This window comes from Lagopus leucura, unplaced genomic scaffold (assembly GCF_019238085.1).
Source record: "Lagopus leucura isolate 7727_CA_CO unplaced genomic scaffold, USGS_WTPT01 Super-Scaffold_100002, whole genome shotgun sequence".
NCBI lineage: Eukaryota > Metazoa > Chordata > Aves > Galliformes > Phasianidae > Lagopus > Lagopus leucura.
Genome location: NW_024962263.1, coordinates 31,547,818 through 31,561,214, shown reverse-complemented (window position 1 = coordinate 31,561,214; position 13,397 = coordinate 31,547,818). Strand labels below are relative to the sequence as shown.

Here is a 13,397-nt window from a genome sequence, read left to right as displayed (position 1 = left end):
TTTAAAAAAAAAAAAAAAAAACAAAACACTGGAAAACAAAGAGAAAATAAAATTTTCTCACATTGAATAAGGACTTAAAATCTACTTTCAGGTTTTAAAAATATTTCCTTTGAAAAGGAATATTGATTTCTTTTCTTTAAAAAAAATGTAAAAATAATTATCTGTATGTTTTTGAAAACATTTCATAAGATATTTAAGTACCTGAAAAAAAAATTATTTGTCTATCTGATTTGTGTGAATCAGAAGGCTGATTCATGGTCGTACTATCTAGAGAATATCACTCAAAAGCACAAATAATTTTGATTGACACATAATTGCACTTCTTAGAGAATAAAATGTACAATTGTAAAATTGCCTATCCATTTTCCTAACATTTATTCAAAAAGCTCTGTATTTGTTTGAATAAAAGTTCTTGTTTGTTTCCAGATCCTCCTAGATTAGTATCCTAACAGCAGTGTCCCTGCCAGTATCCCTGCATCACACTGAGCTGGACTGAATTGCTGTGAGAGCCCCAGCAGTATGCAATCGAGCAAGCTGATGCCACGACTATCAGAGGTTCAGCTCTTGCTGAAAGAAGTCCTTGAAGTTCTCTTGTGCAGAACTTGCTAAACTGAATCACAGGGCACGATCTTTAAGGGTCAGTTTGGTGGCGCAACCCTCACTAGCATGTTTTCCTCTTCTCCACAAAAGAGGAGATTGCCTTATAGTCAAAACTTCTGGGCCAATGTCAATATAGAAACCTGCTAACTTAACAGTTTGGCTGCTTTCTTCAGCCTTGCATCAAAGATCAGATCTTCAAGGTTCAAGAACCACTTTACTTTGAATAAAATGCAGTGGGGGGAAAAAAAAAGTTGTTTAAAGATACAGTTTTTTTGATCTTCATAGAAAATCCAATAATACAAGTTCTAAATAGGTACAATAAGTTGAAGCTCAATGCTGACAACTTTTCAATTACAGCACTACTGCATGATGCTCCTTGCTTCCTAGAGAAGACAACATGGAGAAATGCAGCAATATCTAGACAGTCTGAAGAAAGATAAAGGACAGATTCTATTATTTTCTGTAGCTATCTTCTGTATCATAACCTTTTCCTTCTCTTGGTCAACACACTCACACTGAATCAAATGGAGCTAAATTTCTTTTTAATACTTTGACAAGGTGCACAATCTGTACAGTGGCAGCAGAACTACTATCCAAAGCTGCCCCTAAAAATCAGTTACTTGTTTTTAATACTCATCATTAATCCTATATGCTAAATGACCAGCTGTATGGCATTCCTGTGGTGTATGAAGTTTTCCAAAACAACTAATGAGAAGTCTTTTATTTCATCTGTCTCAAGCGAAAGTAGTATTAGAATAAAAAAGTATTTCTCTGCCACTGGCATTCAATGAATATTAATGATGTTTTTGCTCTATATTGCAGTGATCTGACTATTGCAGCTAGGATACAGCATTTAAAAGGAGATTCTACTCTCTTTCTTTCTATCACTCATAAAAGGAATTAATTGTAAATCAGCTAATCCAAACAATTGCTTCTCAAATTAGACCATATTTTATCTTCGCATTTTAAGCTGAAAAAATAGCCTCTTAATTTGCAGCAGAAACTATCTTCAAAACACTAATAATATGAACCTTTTAATTAAATATTTGTAACGCTATTTTATGCACAGCACTAATGCTGACTAATCAAAGTGTACATTATTAATGGGCAAGAAAGAAATCACTGCAAATCTAATTAGCATATAAATTATCTTGTTTTTAAGAATAACCTTATGAGAACTATACCTCACAACAGATTGTTTTTCTGGAGCAATTAGAGCAAGTCAGCTTCCTTGGACACCCACTTTACTGTGTCTCCTGCTCAATTAAAAAATATCCCTGGACAGCAACTAATAGGAAATGATTTGGAAGATTCAGTACAGATCTGGGTACCAGGTGGTACTGTTGGGTTATATTACTCTCCAGCTAGAGAGAGGAATTTAGGAAGCTTCTGGGAATCAAGTCTAACCCCTCTGCTAAAGCAGGTTCTCTAGATGTTCACATAGGTAGTAGTGTAACTATTGATGAAGTTGCAACTAGTTGCAAACTTTTTCATATGTAACTTCCAAGAAATTATTAAAATCCTATTTAAAGGGTATGAGTGGGAAAAACATTTGTGTTTCTTGCAATTCTAATCTGTATTTGATCAACAGTAGCATATGAAATATCTGAAGTCTTCTACTGACATCACTGAAGTCTAACTGATCCAAATTTATGTTTCAAGATAGCATCTATTTTGCCTTTTCTGTCAAAATGAACCCAAATAATAGCTATATTTCCTTTGAATATGCACTGTCTTACAGTCTTATTAGCAAGGAATAGATCAGAGTTTTTCTGAACCTCATTCTGAATTCATTCTAGAGGAAGTCATTTCACTGAGATTTGAATCATGGAAGTATTCCCATAGCAAATAATGGGCTAAATATTCCAGATTATAACTAAGAAAGAGAAGAAACTTTCTTATCTGCTTTCAGTGAGAAGGATGAGCCTTTTAATTTTGTACGTGGACCACCATAGGCCATTATAAACTCTTTGTCCAAATGAAGTGCATTTTACATGTGGTCACATATTTCCATGAAAATTACAGTGAAAATCAGCTACTGTCCTTATTCAACAACAAATGAAGATGTTGATAAGTTATGAAAGTGTGTATAAAATCTAGTATGTTGTACATCACAAATCTACTGAATACTACATGCAGGTGAGGAATAGGGGCAATGGTGGACAAAATATTTTCCATTTTCATTGTTTCTATTCATTGAAATCATTGTAAATTCTAAGCAGTCTAGTAATCCAGAAAGAAAAATGATCTAGCTGCTAGTATTCTGTTTTTGTAATGCGGAGTTTTCACTAAAATCTTTCTTTTAGCAGAAACAGTTTCCAAAAAGAATAACTCTAATTATTGCTTGAGATGAAACATCTTTATGTAAGGAAATCTTGGTAGGAAAACCAAATTGGTTTCAAATGCACACCCTTCTATTAGAGCTCTATTTATTTTTGTGCATAAAATGCTAAAATCCTCTTGTCAATAGATACAATAATACTATGCTTTTTGTTTCTGTGTATACTAAGACGAATCTTTGATTGTCTGATCAGCCAGTTAGACTTGGTATATCTCAGAATGGTTCTAATCAGGGATATATGCTCTCAGTTCCCAAGTTTAGTCCACCTCATGATGAATAAACTGTTGTTGTAAGCCCTTCGTGCATCCTTTTCTACTGTTTGTTTCTTTTACCCAATGATGTAAAAGAAAATCAATCAAACAAAAATCTGTTGCTCAACAATTGAAATAAACAGCAAGTTTACTGTAAATAGAACACATTTATATGAATTACTGTATTGAGTTAGTTCTCTACTACTTTCTCCATCTCACTCACAACAAATGAAGACCTTTAGCAAGCATCAGATCCAGTAAGAATTTCATGTTTTTCCAAATCTGTCCATTCATTTAAATGTGCCACAAGTGCAAGAAGGGTTTTTCACGCGGACATACCGCATGAAAAATCATTCATTAAACAGAAAGATCATGCAGATAGTTGTTATAAGGATGTGCATTAAAATTTAAATTTTGTTGGCTACTGGTTGCACTTCTAACAGAGTCCACAGCACTGGATGCGGATGTTGACACCAGAAATAAAACCATCCCACCATTCAATAGGTAAATTAACACAGCCTTCCACAGCACATCCCTTCATGGAGATCTAGAAGTGCTAGTTAAGTCAGAGCAAGCCTGAGCACAGCTCGGTACCATGATTCAGATATGACAGCCTAAGGCTACAGTTGCTGGTTTATTTTACTAGAAACAGCTCCTCAAGAAAGCACTTATTTGCAGGATCCCCATTCTCACCAGCACCCAGCTTACTGTCCAACACAGAGGGTTTGCTGATATCACAGAATCACAGAATCACAGAATTGTAGGGGTTGGAAGGGACATCTAGAGATCATTGAGTCCAACCCCCCTGCCAAAGCAGGTTCCCTACCGTAGGTCGCACAGGTAGGCATCCAGGCAGGTCTTGAACATCTCCAGAGAAGGAGACTCCACCACCTCCCTGGGCAGCCCGTTCCAGTGCTCCGTCACCTCACTGTAAAGAAGTTCTTGCACACATTCGTGCAGAACTTCCTGTGCTGCAGTTTCCGGCCGTTTCCCCTTGTCCTGTCCCCACTCACCACTGAAAACAGTCCGGCCTCGCCATTCTGCCCCCCCCACCTTAGATATTTATAGACCTGGATCAGGTCCCCTCTCAGTCTCCTTTTCTCAAGGCTGAACAGACCCAGTTCACTCAGCCTTTCTTCATAGGGGAGATGCTCCAGGCCCTTCACCATCTTCGTGGCCCTCCGCTGGACTCTTTCCAAGAGATCCCTGTCTTTTTTGTACTGGGGAGCCCAGAACTGGATACAGAATTCCAGATGAGGTCTTACCAGGGCAGAGTAGAGGGGGAGGATCACCTCCTTTGACCTGCTGGCCACGCTCTTTTTAATGCACCCCAGTAAGCCATTGGCCTTTTTGGCCACAAGGGCACACTGCTGGCTCATGGCCAACCTGTCGTCCACCAGGACACCCAGGTCCCTTTCCGCAGAGCTCCCTTCCAGCAGGTCATCCCCCAACCTGTACTGGTGCATGGAATTATTCCTCCCCAGATGCAAGACTCTACACTTGCTTTTGTTAAACCTCATCCGTTTTTTTTCTGCCCAGCTGTCCAGCCTATCCAGGTCTTGCTGAATGGCAACACAGCCTTCAGGCGTGTCAGCCAATCCTCCCAACTTCGTATCATCGGCAAACTTGCTGAGGGTGGCCATTATCCCCTCATCAAGGTCATTGATGAAGATGTTGAACAAGACCGGACCCAGCACAGACCCCTGAGGAACACCACTGGTTACAGGCCTCCAACCGGACTCTGCACCACCAACAACGACCCTCTGTGCTCTGCCAGTCAGCCAGTTCTCAACCCACCTCACTGTCCACTCATCTATCCCACACTTCCTCAGCTTTGTTATAAGGATGTCGTGGGGGACAGCATCAAATGCCTTGCTGAAATCAAGGTAGACTACATCCACTGCTCTCCCCCTATCCACCCAGCCAGAGACAACATCATAGAAGGCTACCAGGTTGGTCAAGCACGACCTCCCCCTTGTGAACCCGTGCTGACTACTCCTTATAACCTCCTCTTCTTCCAGTTGTCTGGAGATGACATCCAGTACAAGCTGTTCCATCACCTTTCCAGGGACAGAGGTGAGGCTGACTGGCCTATAATTGCCTGGGTCTTCCTTCTTGCCTTTTTTGAAGACCGGGGTGACATTGGCTATCTTCCAGTCTTCAGGCACCTCCCCCATCTTCCAAGACTTCTCAAAGATGACAGAAAGCGGTTCAGCAATCACCTCTGCCAGCTCCTTCAGCACCCATGGATGAATCCCATCGGGTCCCATGGATTTCTGAACATTGATGTTGCCTAGGCGCTCCCGGACCACCTCTTCCCTGACAGAAGGGGGGTCTTCCATTCCCCAGATCCTCTCACTAACCTCCAGGGTCTCAGATTCCCGAGGGGGAGCTTTTTCACTGAAGACAGAAGCAAAGAAGGCATTCAATATCTCCGCCTTCTCAGCATCCCCCATTACCAGAACACCCCCGTCACTTAGCAGGGGAGCCACATTCTCCCTAGTCTTCCTTTTACTGTTAATGTACTTGAAAAAACCTTTTTTATTATCCTTTATCCCCTTTGCCAGATTTAATTCCAGGCAGGCTTTAGCCTTCCTTGTCGCATCCCTGCAGACCCTGACAACATTCCTGTATTCTTCCCAAGTAGTCAGACCCTTTTTCCACATTTCATGGGCCTTCTTCTTTCCTTTGAGTTTGTGCACGAGCTCCTTGCTCATCCACACAGGTCTCCTGCCACCTTTTCCTGATTTCTTCATCACAGGGACGCACCGATCCTGAGCTTGGAAGAAGAGCTGCTTAAATGCTGACCAGCTCTCACAGGCCCCCTTGCCTTCCAACACCCTAGCCCATGAGACAGCTCCAAGTAGGCCCCGAAAGAGATCGAAGTTGGCTCTCCTAAAGTCCAGGATAGCAATCCTACTTTTTGCTTTACTTCTTCCACTCAGGATCTTGAGCTCCACCATCTCGTGGTCACTACAACCCAAGCTGCCCCCGACCTTTACTTCCCTAACAAGCCCTTCTCTATTAGTGAGAATAAGGTCCAGCAGTACCCCTCTCCTCGTCGATTCCTCAACCACCTGCATCAGGAAGTTGTCTTCAACACATTGCAGGAACCGTCTGGACTGCGCATGCCTGGCCACATTGCTTTTCCAGCAAATATCTGGATAATTGAAGTCCCCCATAAGCACCAGCGCCTGGGATCGTGACGCTGCTTCCAACTGTTTGTGGAAGGCCTCATCAACCTCCTCCTCCTGATCAGGGGGCCTGTAGCACACACCCACAACGGTGTCAGCCATACCAGCCCGCCCCTTGATTCTTACCCACAAGCTCTCCACTGCTACACCACTCTCCCCCAGGTGGAGTTCAATACATTCGAGCTGCTCTCTTACATAAAGAGCAACTCCACCACCCCGCCTTGCCGGCCGATCTTTCCTAAAAAGCACATAGCCCCCCATGACAACATTCCAGTCATGTGAGCTGTCCCACCACGTCTCCGTGATCGCAGTGAGATCGTAGCCATGTGACCACACGCAGATCTCCAACTCTTCCTGTTTATTTCCCATACTGCGCGCAAGTCACAAGACTGAAATATCACAAGACTGAAAAAGAACCAGTAAGACAAAATGAAGAGAAAGAAAGAAAAGGCCTGAAACAGGAAAATGATACACTTTTCTTAAAAGATAAATGACCTTTTCCTTTCACATTCTGGATCACTAACCTGAAGAGAATTTTGACCTCTTCTATTCAAGCAAACAATGCCATTTGGTTTCCAAGCAGGTTTTTCTGATTTTATGTTCATGTTTTTTAGTAGGCCATATGGGGACATATGCCCGTTGAAAAAAAAATGATGGTTTGAAAATTAAATCATCTTTAAACTGAGAAACTTGGTCAGGTTTATTTATTTATTTATTTTATTATTATTATTATTTTTTAAGTAGGGACATTATAAAAACAGTATTTGCCAACAACTTCCATAAATTAGCATTCAATATGCAGATTTCCTACAGAGTAGCAAGAACAAGCTTCTCTTTTCCATCTTTTGCATCAACTCTTGATAACTTATTTTTCAGTTTGGAGGGTGCTTTCCACTTTACTCAGACTCCACCTAAAAATTTCTTAAAATTTGTTTAGGCTGACCCAAGAAGAGCATAAAAATATCAACAATAGGATTGTTAGTGGTTTTGGGGGAAATTTAGACATATCCAAAGTTTGAAGAAAAAAATCAATACTTTTTTAATGTAAGATGTCTGTGATTAGTGAGTACAAACGCATAGTAATTACTGCATGCTTTAGAAGTACTATATAGCAAATGTCAGAATTGCTCAAATATCTTATCAATATATGCTCAAATATGCACTGAATGAACTTTATGAGTAAAGGTATCAAGGACTTTGTAATCTTCTTTACCAAGAGACCACATAGAATCATGCAGGAGATGATGTCCGCTCTTTCTGTCAGTATTAGTTCTACTCCTCTGAAGCTATTTATAAGATTAAACAGACAAAATCTTCTACCTTCAGGAACATGGACAGCAAAAGAAGTCAGTGTTTATAGTGATATAAGGTAAACAGTGTACAGTCAAAGGCAACAATGAAAAATAAAGGCAACAATGAAAAATTATGAAGTGGGGAAGTGAAAGTGACTGTCTGTTGGAAGCTGTCTTTGGGATGCCATGTATTGAGAAAATTTCTCTCACTCACAAACACTGCCATTTCAGAAAGATGTGAATTAATGAAATTCAGGAAGCACAGTAAAAAAGCAGCTATTGCCAACATCATGCATGTCAAGTACTACTTCCTCTCTGAAATCACATATTTAAATAAAAGTTCTGCTCATTGCTACTTCTTAACATATGCATTGGTGCAGGAATTATAGACACAGGGATTAATTTCCTGTCAAGTATTAAGATCTTTCCATCTACTCAATGCTAAATAAGAAATATTGCCACAAATATGTGAAGGAAGCACTAAAGAAAAATGACTTTTCTTTTAGCTGCTGCAAAGATAGTCAAAGGAGAACTATAGCAGGAGAAGCAGATTAGATCTACAGCACAAAGGAGGCTAGGAGATAGAAATATGTCTTCAATAAAGATTTCAAACTTTGGTCATGACCGCTAAGACTCTGTTGCAAGTACAGAGGGAAGAGAAAAAGACAGTGCCAACATGGAGTAGAATACAGATGGTGTTAAAGAACAAAACATGCACACAGGTCTTCAAAGAAGTGCGGCACAGTGCCTGCAAAGCAAACCATGCACATCTGAATAATTACCATCAGTATTTAAACAACACAGGTAGCATACATTACGAATATAAACTATGCTTTATTTTGGCTGTGAAATAAATATCAAAGCCTAAAGGGACCTGAAATTAAAGTTGTATTTACCTAAGAGGTTGTGGTTACTGCATGTAACTTTTTTCATTACTACAACTGGAAGACAATTGAAACAGCAAAAACAGAACAGTATGAATGTAACAGAGATTAAATACTTCATTATGATGAAAAAGTTCTTTTGTTTGAATGAGATTTAACAATTTAGAAAAAGTACCTTGGTAGAAAAAGATCGTCATCCCTCTTTTTTCACCTTCTAAGTTCTCATTCAAGTATGAGGGAATTGCTGTGCTTCTGATTTTTTCACTTGTTCCCCTTTCCATATGCAATTCAGAGCTGAATGGATTAAAAGTGGTGACTCACAGGGCACTGGACAGAGTTTGTTCCTGGCTACTACTTCCTATGTAGTGCCAGGCATCACTAAACATTGTGGAAAGTGATCTGAGATGTACTCATATGAAGTATGGAAGAGAAAATAAGATTGCAGTATTATATTGTGGTTGCACCAAATATGATTTCAATTTTATTGCCTGTTTCCATGATTTGTACATCTTAAAAAGCATTTGGAGAACTAAAAAAAAAATAAAGCCAACCTAACACTGCAGCTTTCATTGTAATTCTGTTAATTCCAATTGGTACCACTTTTCTAACTGCTAAGATAAAAAAATACATGCAGTTTGCAGAAGTATAACATGCAGTATCTCTGAGAACATCATGGTTTGGGGTGCAGCACTGTACTGTGTGTCATTCAGAGAAGTGAATATCATGTCATAAACTAGATTTTCATCTGTGACAAGCCCCCCAGGCTGTGGCATGCCTTTATTGAAAAGCCCAAGTCTGACGTGCTTTTAATTTCACTGAGATGCACATTAAAAACTGTATAATACTCACATTTCATATAGCAAGTTTATTCTTCTCACTGTTAGCCTTTGTGGCATTGCAAAAAAGTTCCACAAAGAGAGGTTCCAAACATTAACTATCTGTGGGAAGTGTTTTACTTGGACACAGACTATCTTGCAAAACAAAGAAATTACTCTTATAAGACTTGATTCAATACAGCCATTTACCAGCCCATTTGGAATACACATGCTTAATATTCAGTGTGCTCTTAAGCACTTCACTTAATCACAGCCTAAGAGAAAGAGCAGTATAAACAGTCTGAAAGCCTTGGGGAAAATACATTGCATAATTCAACTATTCTACCCTCAGTATTTTAAAGTATCTCTATTAAGAAGTAGAGAAAGAATATTCTACAGTTTTTAAACACTTTTTTATATGTCTCATCTTCTCTCAATTTACAATGGAGAAAAAAAACCCTGTTTTACATTTGTAAATTGCCAATAGGAAGGGTCTTCCATCTCTACTGTAATATGTATATAGAATTCTTTCTAATATCACCCCCTTTTAGCATTCATCATCAGGTGAATGTTTGACCAACTTACTAATTTGTCAGAATGGTTAGTCAAAATACTCTAAGTGTATAAGGCAGATGATCTGATTACCAGAGTATCCTATCTCTCTTCCTGTGGAAACTCTACAGATTTATTTTAATTAGAAATATAGTAATATAGTAATATAGTAATATAGTAATATAGTAATATATATATATGCATATATTTAGATGCACCTAGAAGTTATCCAATTAGATCAATATTCTAGGTGCTTATCTGCGTCTTTACTTGCCTGAACATTTTTAACACCTGACATTTACTAACTGATGCATTATACAAATATTTCAGCCTAAAATGCCCCAAATACTAAAATACTAAAAATAAAAAAATTTAAAAAGCAGTAATTGAAGATTCCTTCCTTTCTTCCTTCCATGTATATTCTACCTGCAATTTCTGCAGCCACAGAAATTTATGAGCCTAGTTTCTCACATGCCACTACTTGGGTTTTAGAGGAAAGCATCTTTACTATTCATGATCTACAACACTTTTCCACATTTTCTGATCCACATCTACAGGAATTTCTATTCACTCTCATAATCTTCTACCTGTAGCCCAGAAGCAGCTCAGACTCACGTTAGAAGTGCTCTGGACCAGGTGGCATCCCTTCCTTCACAGCTGTGGGTCACCTCAAAGTGAATAAATGCTTGCTGCTCTGTCCCTTGGGGCTTAACAGCTGAGTTTTGGGAATACACTAAAGCAGAGGAAAAGCTTAATTTGGTCTTCTGCAATGCCAGGAATTATCTGCCATGAGACAATGGTGGAGAGAAGATGGTAGCAAATAGAGAAGTCTTAAAAGTTAATATGAAAAATAGCAGGAAATAGTTTTAAAACTTACTGTGTAGCTGTCCAGAATAAATGCCAGTATAAAACTTTAACATTCCTGTGTTTCACTAACATAATTGCAGGCTCCAAGAATTCTATTTGCAACTAGAGCACCTCTCCAAGGAAGAAAACTAGTTCATCATAGAAATCATGACTGCCAGAAAAGAGGAGCAGTGATGTATGAAAGTATAACCCATTGAACATCAGACCTGACAACCTCAGAGCATCTCCAGGCTAAGTCAGCTAATAACACCATTTTTAATATTTCAGCTAAATTCATAATACTCAGCAAAATTCTATATTCAAGTTCAGAATATTTTTGCCTTAAGCTGTCATAAAGTTTAACAGCAGAGTGTGTTAACTGGTGAAGCCAAAATCTCAGAAGTACTGAAGCATGAACCGAGAATTAAAATAAAGTATTACATCTTTTTTTTTATTTTTATTTTTTTATTTTTTGGCAAAAAAAGAAAAAAGTACATTGCAAAATATTTCTTAGGGGAAAATTTTGTTCTTTGGTGCACAGAAAAACTCCCATCACGCTAAGTTCCAATTTTTATAATGTTAATGAGGGTCACTTTCACTGATGACAAAAAAAGACTCAATTTGATAAGCTTTTTTTAATTGCCCATTGATGGGATAACCTAGATGAAAACAGAACATAAATTAAAAGAATGCCATGCAACTATTAAGCAATGGAAAGAAGTCATCCAATTAATCTAAATCAATCTATCTTTGCAAATATTACGGAGTATCCAAAATGGTAATGTAAAGGATAAAAAGAAGGCGTAAAGGATAAAAAGAAGGCATAAAGGATAAAATGGATTAAAAAGTAAGAACTACCTTTATATTTTGTTTGTTCCTAAAGAAAGTGACTTCAAGGTTTGGACATTTTAGAAATATGTTTAACATCTATATGTTTTAATCATTTTTTAAACTCTCAGTACTTACATAAAGCCAAAAAGATGTTGAGATTTTAGAGTAGTATGATAACAAGTAGCAAAAATCTTATTCTGAAGATTTTCATAAAGTGGTTTATGAATAGTCTTCTTATTGCTTCAACCTCCATAATACAATCTGTATCCACTCTGAGCTTCCACTTTTATCTCCTTTCCATATTACTATTTCGTATTTCCAAATATCTGATGGTCAATTAAGAATTATACTTTTGTGCCAAAAAAAAAAAAAAAAAAAAGTGTAACTATCCAGCACAGCGGATCACTAAAATATTCAGCTTTTTTATAATTTACAAAATCTACATCAGAAGTTACAGCCTTTTATAGGCATCAGTAGATGTTACATTGTAAATTGCTACACTCCACCAAATTATTTCAACTGCTCATAGTTATTTGATCTGTGAGTCATGTAATTCCACACAGTACTCTATCTAGCACCATTCTCCAAATGTGCTTGAAAAAACTCATGTCTAATCATTTATACAGCACTACAACTGATCAGCTCTCTTAAAATGTATTCATTAATTGTAGAAAGCATTTCAGAAACTTTTTTTTTTTTTTTAATTTTCAGTGAGTGAAAAGGATTTTAGAATAACATTTTGAGTTATATCTGAAAGTTAAAGCAGTTTCCTAGGTAAGGACCTCCTCCTGCTCACAATGAAGTTAAAAGAGATTTGCCACTGACTGCAACAGGAATGGGATAAAACCAGTAAAATCTTACTATATTTAGCCTTTGCAGTGAAATAATGACAAAACATTATGTCCAATAAAAGAAGCTATGGTAATAATACTAAAACACCATTTTGCATCTTTGTGGCATTTATGGTTCCAAAAGAGTCCTGGTGTAAAGCTAGTAAATAATATCTTCCTTATCTATGTGAAATCTCAGGGAAAGTTTTAGGTATACAGAATGGAATTACGGGAGCTGGAACAATCCCAAGGCAGCAGGGCTAACATCTGTTCCAGTGGAAAATAAAACAAGATCTGCAAATTCCTCAAGCACTCAGGAATTCAGTTTTATACTACATGAAAATATGTTCTCTCTACATTCATAGTGTTTTTTAACTCTAGATTCATAGCTGAAAAGTATTCATATCTCAAATTCTGAACTAACTCAGGCACTTCTACAGTGTTCAGTTCTAGAAAAGGAACAAGGAGGCAGGTAGAGGAAGGAATTTGCAGTTTGAGGCTGATGCAGGATAATTAATCTTGCTTCTCCAACCACTGAGCATGCTGAGAGCATAAGCTGCAGTTGAAGGCTGTGGTACGTCTGGTACATTTTATTCCCAAGCCACTGGGCAGCTGAGGGTTTGGGCATATCCATGGAAGACATCTTTGGTTGTAATTTCAAATGGAGCCATAGCAGATAGAAGCAGTAGCATCTGTAAATTCACCTTACAGTTCTATTTCTTCTCTTAGCAACACCAAATGCAGGAATTACTATACCACTGGAAATCACTGTTACTACGGAAGCTACTTAATTTGTAGTTTTTTTTCATACGTGATTGCGTCATTTGCAAATCTCTCACCTGAAGTCAGTTCAGCTGTGCCCATACCAGACTCTATTTGATTCATAGACCATCTGCCAACTAACCATAAAAAAGCTTATTTGGCTCTACAGGACCATCATGCTCCATCTAGTGAATACTTA

At 38.1% G+C, this 13,397-nt stretch overlaps 1 protein-coding gene across 1 annotated transcript in view; it reads right to left on the bottom strand.

The window, feature by feature from the left end:
* GABBR2 (gamma-aminobutyric acid type B receptor subunit 2) overlaps positions 1-13,397 on the bottom strand; it is a 448,585-nt gene that overhangs the window by 198,772 nt on the left and 236,416 nt on the right. The gene's annotated exons all lie outside the window — the stretch shown is intronic.